The sequence below is a fragment of the Ascaphus truei genome, chromosome 5 (genome assembly GCF_040206685.1).
Source record: "Ascaphus truei isolate aAscTru1 chromosome 5, aAscTru1.hap1, whole genome shotgun sequence".
NCBI lineage: Eukaryota > Metazoa > Chordata > Amphibia > Anura > Ascaphidae > Ascaphus > Ascaphus truei.
In genome coordinates this window covers 38,237,538-38,250,210 of record NC_134487.1, presented here as the reverse complement: position 1 = coordinate 38,250,210, position 12,673 = coordinate 38,237,538, and the positions used below count along the sequence as shown (strand labels likewise).

General features: G+C 40.4%; 1 protein-coding gene across 10 annotated transcripts in view; it reads right to left on the bottom strand.

Annotated features, from left to right (window-relative positions):
• LHFPL3 (LHFPL tetraspan subfamily member 3) overlaps nucleotides 1-12,673 on the bottom strand; it is a 148,756-nt gene that overhangs the window by 129,714 nt on the left and 6,369 nt on the right. The window lies entirely within an intron of this gene.

The following is a 12,673-nucleotide window of genomic DNA, read 5'->3' as shown; positions in this document are numbered from 1 at the left end:
ATATCTATATTGTGTCAGTCCCCTTTCATTAGAATGTGTATAGGACCTCTGTTTGTATTGATCTACAGATCTTTTTCTTGACTGAGAGGAGTCTCCCCCCCCCCCCCCCATAAGTATTTGTTTTAACTGATCTGCCTCTTTCAGTATCTTTGGCCCAATCTCTTTGCCTGTGGTTTTTGTAATCAAGTTTATCTCTACAAAATTATGTGTGCTTTGTTTTTAAGAGGTCATGCTCCATTTCTAAACAGTCATATTCAATAACCAATGGCTCAAGTTGTTTAATAATATTAGTAACTTCTTTATCAATAATTTTCAAAGATTTGTTCCTCTAATATATAATTAATTTTATGAGGTTTATGGAGCAGTCATCTAATGCTAAGGCCCCGCTCCCTCAGTCAGCGCGCCCGCACTGCAGACAGGCGGGGCGCTGACAGACACAGACCGCGATATGCGGTCTGTAGGGAGCCGGAGAGGGAGGGGGGCGGGAGTGGGAGGGAGGGGGGCCGGCTCTGATCGTGGTGCCGTCCACCCCCCCACACACACATACACACACATACACACACACACACACTTTAATAACACGCAGCTCCTTCCCTGCTGCATAAAGGCGCCTCCCACCTAGCTCCGTCCCTCCCCTCCTCCCCATTGGCTGACTCGCGTACCACGTGACGCGTCAACGCCGAAATTCACAAGATTCTTGCAGTATCGGCTGGCTGACGCGTCGTAGTCAGCCCTGTCGGAAGGAGGCAGCGGGGGCAGGGACCACTCGGGCAAGTGTCTGGTGGTTCACGGCCTAAGATTCTATTCCATTCTTTCATAAAATGGTCATCGTCCTTGCCAAAAGTAGGTGATTTCAGAATACGTAAGCCCCTCGGGACTCTATTACAGTCTACATATTTTTGTAGTGTTCTTTTCTCTAAATGAAGTTTACTTTCGACAAGGAGCAATTGTTCCAATGTTTTAAAATGATTTTCAAGTGAGCTTTTTGCATCCTTATTTTCAGATACTACCTCAAAGTCCTCTGAAAATAATGAATCAAAATTTTCATCACGTTTCTGTCTACAATTCACTACTCTCCACACCATATTGACAGAGTTAGTGACTTAACAAATACAAATAGTGAGTAAATAATGTGCAACACTAATTAAGCAAGGAAAATGGTGAAACAAAGTGAATAAAGTGCGCAACTAAAATCTATCTCAGATTAACCACTGTATATACCAAGTGATATAGGGTGATAAATGGTTTTAACAATATTACGTGATCCTATAGGTACAACAGTAATCCTAACAGTAATAGGATGTACGGTCTCCGTAACTGGAAACTTTAACTGCTGAACCATCTGCTGGATCTATTCATGTAGCAGTGTTTGTGTTTTGCAACATTTCTGTGGATCTCTGTTGGGACCACATCATGTACTGTTTCCTACAGTATGTCACAGGAAACAAATATTTTTTGTGGGTTTACCATTAGGGGTGCTATCCCACCACTGCCACTAACAGTAACAAGGTGGATTAAGGGCTTTGTTGTAGATGCAGACCCCACACAAGCAGAGGCTTAAAATCAACCACTCTTCAGAGCAGCCTTTATTTCAGCACCAACATATTTATAAATCTCAAAAACTACAAAGAAAATAATGTGGCTGGTCTTACCTTGCACAATCCAACCTAAATGCTGTCTGAGCCTTACATTAGCCCTCTATAGATCTATAATCAGTCCAGCAGAGTTTCCGTTTGCATTCGCTTTCCAACCTTGAATGCACTGTGCTGTTCTTATCATCCTTTTACTAGGCAGATAGGCTGATTAGCTCTTTCTGCAGTGCACCCCCTGTACTATGCTAACAGCCCAGCAACATACTCATTAACCCCCTCACTGCCACGGTAAGATACAATTTATTCTCTATAAGCACTTTAAATGTGAAATTATTTTGATTTAAGTTGAAGGGAAAATATTTTTGTATTAAAAAATATTTACAATTTGTTTTCTTCTGTCATTAGCACTGAAGGCGAGAAGTAATCAAACAGAGAACGGAAAAGATAGTACTACGAAATACAGCACAAGCAAAAATGAAAAACATAAGGAAAAACAAGCTTAATAGAGTAGAATTAACTCAAAACAAGGGGAAATTACACTCCTGTTATTTGTTCAGAAAATCATGCTTGATACATGGAATTTTCCCCAAGATACCATACTTTGTTTAAGTATAGGGAATTTAGATGTATTTTGTCTCATTGTAGTCCCATTCAGAAAATATAAACCTCTCTTTTGTCAAAGAATAGCAGATCTATTTGTTATTCCTTTTGAAACCTTAACCCAATGTCGCTTTCCTCTTCCAGATAAGGATGAATCTTAATTATCATATTACATACTCAGATTTTACTAGAAGCAGAAGTACATACAATTGCATTTTTATGTTGTTATTCTTTCTACTTTTAGAACAGTGTGTGACATATATGAAGGACTGTAGCACGCACACAGCAGTAATCCTCAAATATATAAAGCAAAGTAAGCAGCTGGGCATCAAAAGACAAAATATGAAAAAATAAAAATAGGAATGTCTTTGAAATAAAAATGGCTGGGAATCTTAAGTATGTTAATCAATCTGGTGCTTCAGGGGTTAAAAATACAATATATTGTGTTTATGACAGGTCAAGACCATTCCTGTGTCTGTGCTGATCTACAAAGAGGGCTTAATGGGGCGAGGGTTGACAGGGAGGGGGGGTATCACGGATGGCCCACTAAAAGTGAAATATGTGAAGTTTAGAAGGCTGGGGACGATAGCCAGATCCTAGGCTTTCAGCCTCAAAGAAAACGGTAACAGAGGTAAAAAGCATGGGTTTACCCCCGGAGAACTCCCCGAATAAAATTATGTAATAAAATCAATACTAATATTCGGCGGGAGTGCGACTTTAAAGACTGAATGTGTGTCTTAAATGAAACGTTCTTAAGTGTTCATCATGCATCAATCTGAATGATACTGTACTAATCAAAATGAGTATTTTCATTAATTGCTTATGGATCCTATTTAAACACACACACAATATATACATATACATACATATATATATTATTTTTTAATGAGCACATGCAAAACTAAGGTTATATAAATGATTAAATAAAATAGTATTATTTGATTCATTTGATATTATGCTCCTATCAAAGTGTCAGTCTCCGAATCCTCTCCTCCATCAAGCTCTTTTTCGCCAATGAAGATGCATTCTGTGTGGGAGATAGGCCCCGATTACAGAGACTGGACTGAGTCATTTAAATATTTTTCTTTTCGGGTGCAAGATGGACCTAATTTGTAGGGTTAACTTCTTTTTGAGGGATATTCAGCTTAGTCCTTATATCTTGCAGGGTCTTCTAGGAGAGCTAGAGATTATGCTCTCATCTAGATCAAGTGCTGCTATGCCCCCTAGGCGCAAAGTAATTTTTTCCTGTCATGCCTTCAAATACTTTCTGGGCAAGCTACCCGCCTAGCTGAACAAGCATCACACCCCTACGACATGCTGCGCTCATCACCAAATCTGACTCCAAAAGACTGTTCACTGTCCCATGGTTCAACAAAGTATCCGGCCGCTCCTCCTTCTCTTACCGTGCACCTCACAATTGGAACAATCTACCTGAGATTTTCAAAACTGCCACCAGCCTAAATCCTTTCAAAATTAAAGCTGTCTCACATTTTAATCTGGTCTGTAACTGTTACATACGCCTATAACATATATTTACTTTAACTGTTCATGCTATGTCTTTAAATATAATGTATAACCCTGTTAATGTTGTCATGTACAGTATTGTCATCATAACTCCATGCCCAAGACATATTTGAAAACGATAGGTAACGCTTAATGTATTACCTCTTGGTAAAACATTTTATAAATAAATACTCATTAAGTGCCAGTTCAGTCATGGTTCCAACTACTCTACAAATTATCAGTCATAAAATGTGTAACACAATTGAACTTGGAATTGTGCATAGATAGGCAACAAATGTAATTGTTTTTATAGATTCACCAAGGCTTTTCACTTGGGACCACAATACCTTATTGCAGAGGTGCGCAATCTTTCCCAGCTGTGCCCCCCTGCCTGCTTCCCTCCCTGCTCACCTGCCCCCCTCCCCCATCCCTTACCGTGTCTCTGGTGTCAAATTACGCCGCTGGGTCATGTGACACCACGCTGCCATGGCACCGTGACATCACATGGCCCCGCTGCGTTGCCGAAGACAAGGTAAGGATAGTTGCAGAGTCCTCTCGCGATCCCCCGGCATTTAATTTAAGTGCCTTGGGGAAGATCGTGGGGGCTTTGCAACTGCAGCGCCCCCAGTTTGGCACCCCTGCCTTATTGCAAAAACTGCAGTACTCTAGTAAGCAGTCCTCTAAAACCTATGTGAAACTTGGGATCCTTTACAAGAATGAATGTAACCTAACCAGTCTACAGTAAATTGGTCTTAGGTAGTCTTAAAAAATGTCAAGATACAGTTGACTTATTTAATCAATACCCTGGAAAAATAACCCTTAAGAAATCTGTTAATTATAACTAGTTTAAATATACTGGTTGGGCATTTTGCATTTTCATACCAACTACTTGACTATTGGAATGATTTATTCGATAGCATTAAGGTCCATTGTAGACCCAGACAATTCAGGTTCTGAGCATTGTTATACGATAAACATGCCTCTAACTGCTACAGTATAATTGCGGAGATTGTTTCCGTTACTCCTTCCTAATGTATCCCAAGACACACCAGTAAAATATTGTTAAATAAAAACATATACAATAGCAACTGAACAAAATATGGTGTCTAGATATGCTTAGCAGGGCTGGCTTGTAATTTTGCGGGGCTTGGTGCAGGGGCTTTCGTGGGGCCTTTTACCTGGTCCAGAGACATTGTGGCGTAACGACACTACGCGGTGTCACATTGTCATGCCATTTGACGTCACTGTGCCATGACAGGACGCTGTAGGAGGGGAGATGCCAGGAGATGCCGCCGGACCAGGCAAGAGATACTTACAGAGGCCCTGCGCTCTTCACCGACAATCAGTTTAACAGTTGTCAGGAAGAGCACAGGGCCTCTGTAAGCGCTGGTCTTGGTGCGATGACAACGATGGAACCGCCATCAGGATGGCCCTGGTGCTAAGTATAATCCCTGTGCTTGTTAAGTAACCATCTTCTTTAGGAATAAAACCTAATGGAATTAATCCATTTCTGACTGCAGAGAAGTGCAATTTAAAATGTCAGCAACATTTGAGTCATGTAGTAAGATATTGTCATTTAGAAATACAATTCGTCTATAAACAATGAGAAAAGAGAGCAGCGTTCATACAGTAGGTCACAGTAAATTCAATCTTGAAACACTATGTAGCTGCAAAAAGAAACAGTTTATTTAGTTAATGGTCAAAAACAATAGAACAAATAGGCAGACAACCCCCGAAAAAGTAATAAGCTAATTCCACCAGGACACATTGAACAGAGGAACAGCTTTTCACATTTCTTCAGGTTGGGTTTATAACGCACTTTAATATTTAACAATTAATCTATTTCTCTTGCACACTTCCCAAAAGTACCTGCTAGCATACTTCTCTAAGGACTTCAATTCAGTACATTATACCCATTATACCCATTTCTTGTGTAAAGCTCTTATTAATACCTTCTAAAAAATAAAAATTACATCTAATGGATACCTGTATAATTCACATATTATTTGAACTTTTCAGAAATAATGAGCTACTTCTGATAAACTGGAAAAGAGGAAGTATAAATTAACAATATACAGTAAGTGATATTTACTGCAGCAAATCAACAAATGTATTTGTATGGCACTCAAAAAGTGGAAGTTAAAGATGATAATGTAACCTAAAAATGATTACCTGGCCAATTTATACTAATAACGACGTAAAGAAGTTACTGTTCCCAAGTGCATTCAATCTGCATATCATTTATGGCCGTCACGCAAAAAAACCACAAATTCAGTACAGTATTTCCCAAAATTGCCCGCACGGTCGCTCTGCATCGCTCGCACCACTATAATCGCAGCCTAAAAGCATTTAATGAAGCAGCTGAGCAGGCAATTAAGGCGGCCCTCTAGCTTTAACCTGCTCAGTGCTGTCTCAGGCTATGTAAATAGGTTTTCCTTGCCTCATTACATGACAAGGGATTCACCCTGTTTCAGTTACCAACAATGCTGGCCCATTGACATGGAGATATAGAACTTATCTAACCAAATTTGTTATTTTAGTACGAGAAAATAATATGCTATAAGGAGAATCTACTACAACACTATAGCTACCACACTTCTGTAAAGTGGTTTACCTAAATATATAAAGCAGTCATTTCCTTATGGAGCCATAACGGATAAGTAAACCAAGATATCTTGTCATTGTTTCCATGCCTGTGCCATTATAGATACATACACTAGTGCCAAGTTCACACTGCAACAGATGCAGCATTATCGTTGGTCGTGCTACCACCCCGAAATCCTCTACGGTCACGTTTTTCTTTCTTCTGTGCGTGCGGAATCGCAGCGCTCAGACTAATGGCCCATCAGGATTACAACAACGGAGGTCCCTGCGTCTGAATGGGACTCGCGCTGTGTGAATCCTACCTGACTGCACATGTCTCTAAGAGACGAGCAGTAAGAATAGACAGAATCAGTCACTCTCCCCGCGCGCCTCTAACAGGCAATCGCACGGCCTTTATTTTATTTGAATAACACAGTGTGGAAGCAGGGAGTCTCCGAAACTGAACCGCATTAATTTCAGCCCCGGGGATCCCCTGCTTCCTGAGTTACAGACCAAGGTATTGGGTGCCGGTATCGTGGGCTGTGACGCAAGAAAATTTAAACATGGCGGAGATACAGGCACCCCATATCGGGGCCTGTAACTCAGGAAGCAGGAGGTCCTTGGGCAGAAATTAATGCCGTTCAGCTCTGGAGACCCTCTGCTTCAACACTGTGTTATTAAAATAAAATACAGTAAGCTTCATTACCTCAGCGGCTAGACGCTAAGGCAATAAAGGGGATAAGCCAGAGTACCTGGTTTATTGGGAGTAGAGGGGGTGGGTGAAGGGGGTATTTGCCCCAGGGTGTGTGGTTAGGCCTACCGGGAAGGTTGCGGGAGGGGTTAACCCCTTTATTACATTATGTCTCCCAAAGTGAGTTTACCCGACATTAGAAAGTACAATTTGGCATGAATAGCTAGGCATATTGGAGACTGGCTAATGGGCAAAGAAATGTATTCCTGTACGAAACTTGAGGAACAAATGGTAACCCCAATGACGCTGAAAGAGATCTTACACATGACTTGGGGAAATATACCTTTAGTAATTAGTGGGAATCCACTGATACAAGATACATGGGCCACATGGAAGACAATGAGAAAAAAGTGTGGAATGTCCTACAAAATATCTAAATTTTTGCCTATACAAGGTAACATGAAAGTTGAACCAGGTCGGTCTCAAATGATGTTTAAGAAACCAAGGGAATAACAAATATAGGGCAGCTAGTAGATACAGAATGGGAACGATTTATGTCATTTGGAGAGCTAAGGGAAAGAATTCCCACGATCATTACTTCCCCTGCATGCGAATCTTACATTACTGTAAGAGCCTAGAGAACTATAAGAAAGAGATATTAGAGAACATGTTTGAAGAAAGGGGGGTGATAGACAGCAGTCTGAAAATAATAATATCAGACATGGAGGAAATTACAATTTAAAGCATATTATGCGTTTGATATCCAATATATGCGTTTGATATCCAATATAAACAGATAGAAAAAGAAAAAAATGAGTGCCCAAAATGTCTGCTGATTAAAGCGGATCTAAAACCTATGGGAATGCCTATGTATATCTGATTTTTGGGACCAGGTTCGTATGTTTGTATGTATGTATGTATGTATGTATATATGCATGTATGTATGTATGTATGTATACATACACACACATACATATATACACACACATACAGTTGTGTGAAAAAGAAAGTACACCCTCTTTGAATTCTATGGTTTTACATATCAGGACATAATAACAATCATCTGTTCCTTAGCAGGTCTTAAAATTAGGTAAATACAACCTCAGATGAACAACAACACATGACATATTACAAAATGTCGTGATTTATTTAACAAAAATAAAGCCATAATGGAGAAGCTATGTGTGAAAACTAAGTACACTCTTACTGCTTCCAGGGAATTAAGATGCTAAGTAGCAGACAGGTGCTGCTAGTCAAATGCCCTTGATTAATTGATCATCAGCAAGTGTGACCACCTCTATAAAAGTCGTTGTAGCAGTTTGCTGGTCTGGACCATCCAGGTGTGTGTTAACACAATGCCAAGGACGAAAGACATCAGCAATGATCTTAGAGAATCAATTGTTGCTGTCCATCAATCTGGGAAGGGTTATAAAGGCCATTTCTAAACAATTTAAAGTCCATCATTCTAGATTATTCAAAAGTGGAAAACTTTCAAGACAGATGCCAATCTTCCCAGGAGTGGACGTCCCAGCAAATTCACCCCAAGGTCAGACCGTGCAATGCTCAGAGAAATTGCAAAAAAAAACAAGAGTTACATCTCAGACTCTACAGGCCTCAGTTAAAATGTTAAATGTTAAAGTTCATGACAGTACAATTAGAAAAAGACTGAACAAGTATGGTTTGTTTGGAAGGGTTCCCAGGAGAAAGCCTCTTCTCTAAAAAGAAGATGGCAAAACGGCTTACATTTGCAAAGTTGCATCTGAACAAACCACAAGACTTCTGGAACAATGTCCTTTGGACAGACGAGACCAAAGTGGAGATGTTTGGCCATAATGCACAGCGCCACGTTTGGCGAAAACCAAGCACAGCATATCAGCACATACACCTCATACCAACTGTCAAGCATGGTGGTGGAGGAGTGATGATTTGGGCTTGTTCTGCAGCCACAGGACCTGGGAAACCTGCAGTCATTGAGTCGACCATGAACTCCTCTGTATACCAAAGTATTCTAGAGTCAAATGTGAGGCCATCTGTCCAACAGCTAAAGCTTGGCCGAAATTGGGTCATGCAACAGGACAATGATCCCAAGCACACCAGCAAATCTACAACAGAATGGCTGAAAAAGAAAAGAATCAAGGTGTTGCAATGGCCCTGTCAAAGTCCAGACCTCAACCCGATTGAAATCCTGTGGCTGGACCTTAAGAGAGCTGTGCATAAACAAATGCCCACAAACCTCAATGAACTGAAGCAACATTGTAAAGAAGAGTGGGCCAAAATTCCTCCACAATGATGTGAGAGACTGATAAAGTCATACAGAAAACGATTACTTCAAGTTATTGCTGATAAAGGAGGTTCTACAAGCTATTGAATCATACGGTGTACTTAGTTTTTAACACATGGCTTCTCCATTTTGGCTGTATTTTTGTTAGCTAAGCAGCGCACAAGGGGTTAATAATAGACACACGCACAATATTAAATTCTAGAGCAGGACATACAAGACACAAACAAATGACATAAATGACCAGTCCCAAATGTTCCTTCCAAGGTAGAGAAATCAGAGTCTAATTGTTGCAATGGGGATAAACTGCAGCTCTCAAAAGGATTAACTAAATCCTTAAAAGTACCTAAATCAAAAAAAGAAGAGAGCGCAACCCCATAGCGCAATATGAAATTTATTTGGAAATGAGAACAATGGGATCAAGCGCACTTACAGAATATACAGTCATGTGAAAAAGAAAGTACAGCCTCTTTGAATTCTATGGTTTTACATATCAGGACATAATAACAATCATCTGTTCCTTAGCAGGTCTAAAAATTAGGTAAATACAACCTCAGATGAACAACACATGAAATATTACACTGTGTCATGAGATATATATATATATATATATATATATATATATATATATATATATATATATATATAATCACCAGTTAAAGTGAGATTTTTCATAACAAATCTAGAGAAGTAAAAATCTTGTGACAGGAGTTGGGGTAATGCTGTTTTGTAATTACAGGCATACCCCGCATTAACATACGCAATGGGACCGGAGCATGTATGTAAAGTGAAAATGTACTTAAAGTGAAGCACTACCTTTTTCCCCACTTATCGATGCATATACTGTACTGCAATCATCATATACGTGCATAACTGATGTAAATAACACATGTGTAACAGGCTCCCCGCTTGCGCACAGCTTCGGTACAGGTAGGGAGCCGGTATTGCTGTTCAGGACATGCTGACAGGCGCATGCGTGAGCTGTCGTTTGCCTATTGAGCAATATGTACTTACTCGCGAGTGTACTTAAAGTGAGTGTCCTTAAAGCGGGGTATGCCTGTAAATACTCAGAGGAGTTTACAAGCTTCTTTATTCATGTCTGGGTTCCCAAATTAAACCGTCAATATCTATCAAAAGTGCAAAGTCAATGATATAACCTTTAGGGTTGGATGATACAGTAGCTCACACACAAACACACACACACACAGTACTACTATGAGTAATGGACTTCACTGATTCCAGCATCACCACAGCAGCTCCCAAAACCAGTTCTTTAGGTCCCATCCAGACCACTTGAAACAATTACCTAACCATGTCGCAGAGGGGGTCGCACCAAACACAATATATATCCCCCTTTATGATACCGGACGCAGTAGTGTACTGCATAATCTGTCTAGCTACATTCTGAAGGCCCCAGAAGTTTCCCTCTTACAGAAAAGCTTTATCATTCATCCCGACATTTCGACCCAATACATTAGAAACAGAGATTGAATTCAAGATGCACTTCAATTTTAAAGATCAAAAGATTTCTATAAAAATAAACATATAGTGATCATCGGTCTTAGAGTACATTCCAACATCTTACCTGCAGAGAAATTAGCTATTAAAAACCTTGCCAATAATAAACCCATTATAATTCAGCTAGCTGACAAAGGAGGAGCCATGTGGCGCTCAACTACATAGTCTACAAAAACAAAATTGAGACAACCTTGGGACATATTAGTTATTACAAGTCCCCGACCTGGAACCCTAGACTACAGTTCAAACCAGAGTTCGAAACTATACTACGCTTGGCTGGATAGACGAGGCTACTCACACATTTTTAATGCAAGATTATTCAGTTAGACCTATTAGCTACACTCCCTAAAATTAGTGTGTCTAACCAGGCACCCTAGCAGACCAAATATCTCTGCAAGGGGCTCCTTATGCCAGCCGGTGTCACAGTACATGGTCTTTTCTTTCAGCTATGTATTACCTCAGTTTCCAGTTACCTCAAAGACACAACATCTTTTTTAAACAGATTGCACAAGTTTGGTTCTATTAAAACAGGAGTGTTGCTGATCACAATGGATGTATCCAGCATCTATATCTGCATCCCCCATGAGGGTGATATGGTGGCTTGTTCGGCAACTCATCACTAACAACCCTAGATACGTCGGTCCCCCCATTCACTTTCTTAGGCTGTTAATTACCATCATCCTCCATAAAAACCTACTTTAAATTTGAATCAGACTTTTACCTTTACCCTTCAGGCACTGAGATTGGGTCAAATATGGCACGTGTGTATGCCAACACCTACATGCAAACATATGAGAAGGAACATATTTGGGGCAATAGCCTTTTCTTACCTTTCATTAATTGCTACTTTGATGAATAGTTCTAAATTTGGATTTGGCTCATGAGAATCGCTGTATTTTTCGACACACTTCATTCCCTACACGTATTAGGCCAACAAGGTCTTGCGATGTAAAAGAGATCCATTACTTCGATATCAGGCTAATCAATCATATGGGACAGAATCTACTACACTTGTCACAAAACCTAGATCGAAACACTCTACTGCACGCCAGCAGTTTTCACCCATTACCCCTCGAGTTGCAAGGATAGTGAGTGATCCTGGCAGACTTGAGCGGCTTAGACTTATGGGTAACAAATTCCTACACAAAGGCTACAGTGCCATGAACCATGCCCTTGAATGTGACAGAAATGACCTCCTGTCGGGATCAAAGAAGGTCACTGGAGTAATGAACAGTAACATCATTGTTAACAGGTATAGTCCAATCTCCAGAAACTTTAAGAAGTCCATACGAAAACATTAGCACATTCTCTGGAGTGACAAGTCACGAGATCCATAATTTAAGATGCCTCCTACCTTTAGACAGAGTAGGGGCAAAACCCCCAGGGACCTATTGGTTGCTACGGACCCTTTTTCTAAGCATATGCCCAACATGCAGGGACTTTTTGGGTAAAACAGGATGCTTTAAATGCTATGGTTGCGTAACATGCAACAACCTGATCTTTGGGTCAACGTTTGAACACCCACATTCGATCAAGACCTATAAACCTTAAACTCCGACTCACGTATACTACGACCATATAGTTTACCTAATTAAGTGCCCATGCAGATTTTACTGCATTGGTACAGTACGACTAATTTAAAGAATGTATGGTGGTACACAGATGCAGTATAAAGGCTGCACTGCGCACAGATAAAACTGAACAACCGGTCGCCATCATTTTTTGGCTTGTGGTCACCAGCTGTTGGCATTGCGCTGCATGCCATTTCATCACATCACCAGACCCACAGGGGGAGGGTAATTTGGGACAGCTCCTACTACGTAGGGAGTGGTATTGGATACAGGAACTGAACACTACACATCCGAAGGGTCTCCACAATTGTCTGGCACCATCTTGCTTTTTGCAGAC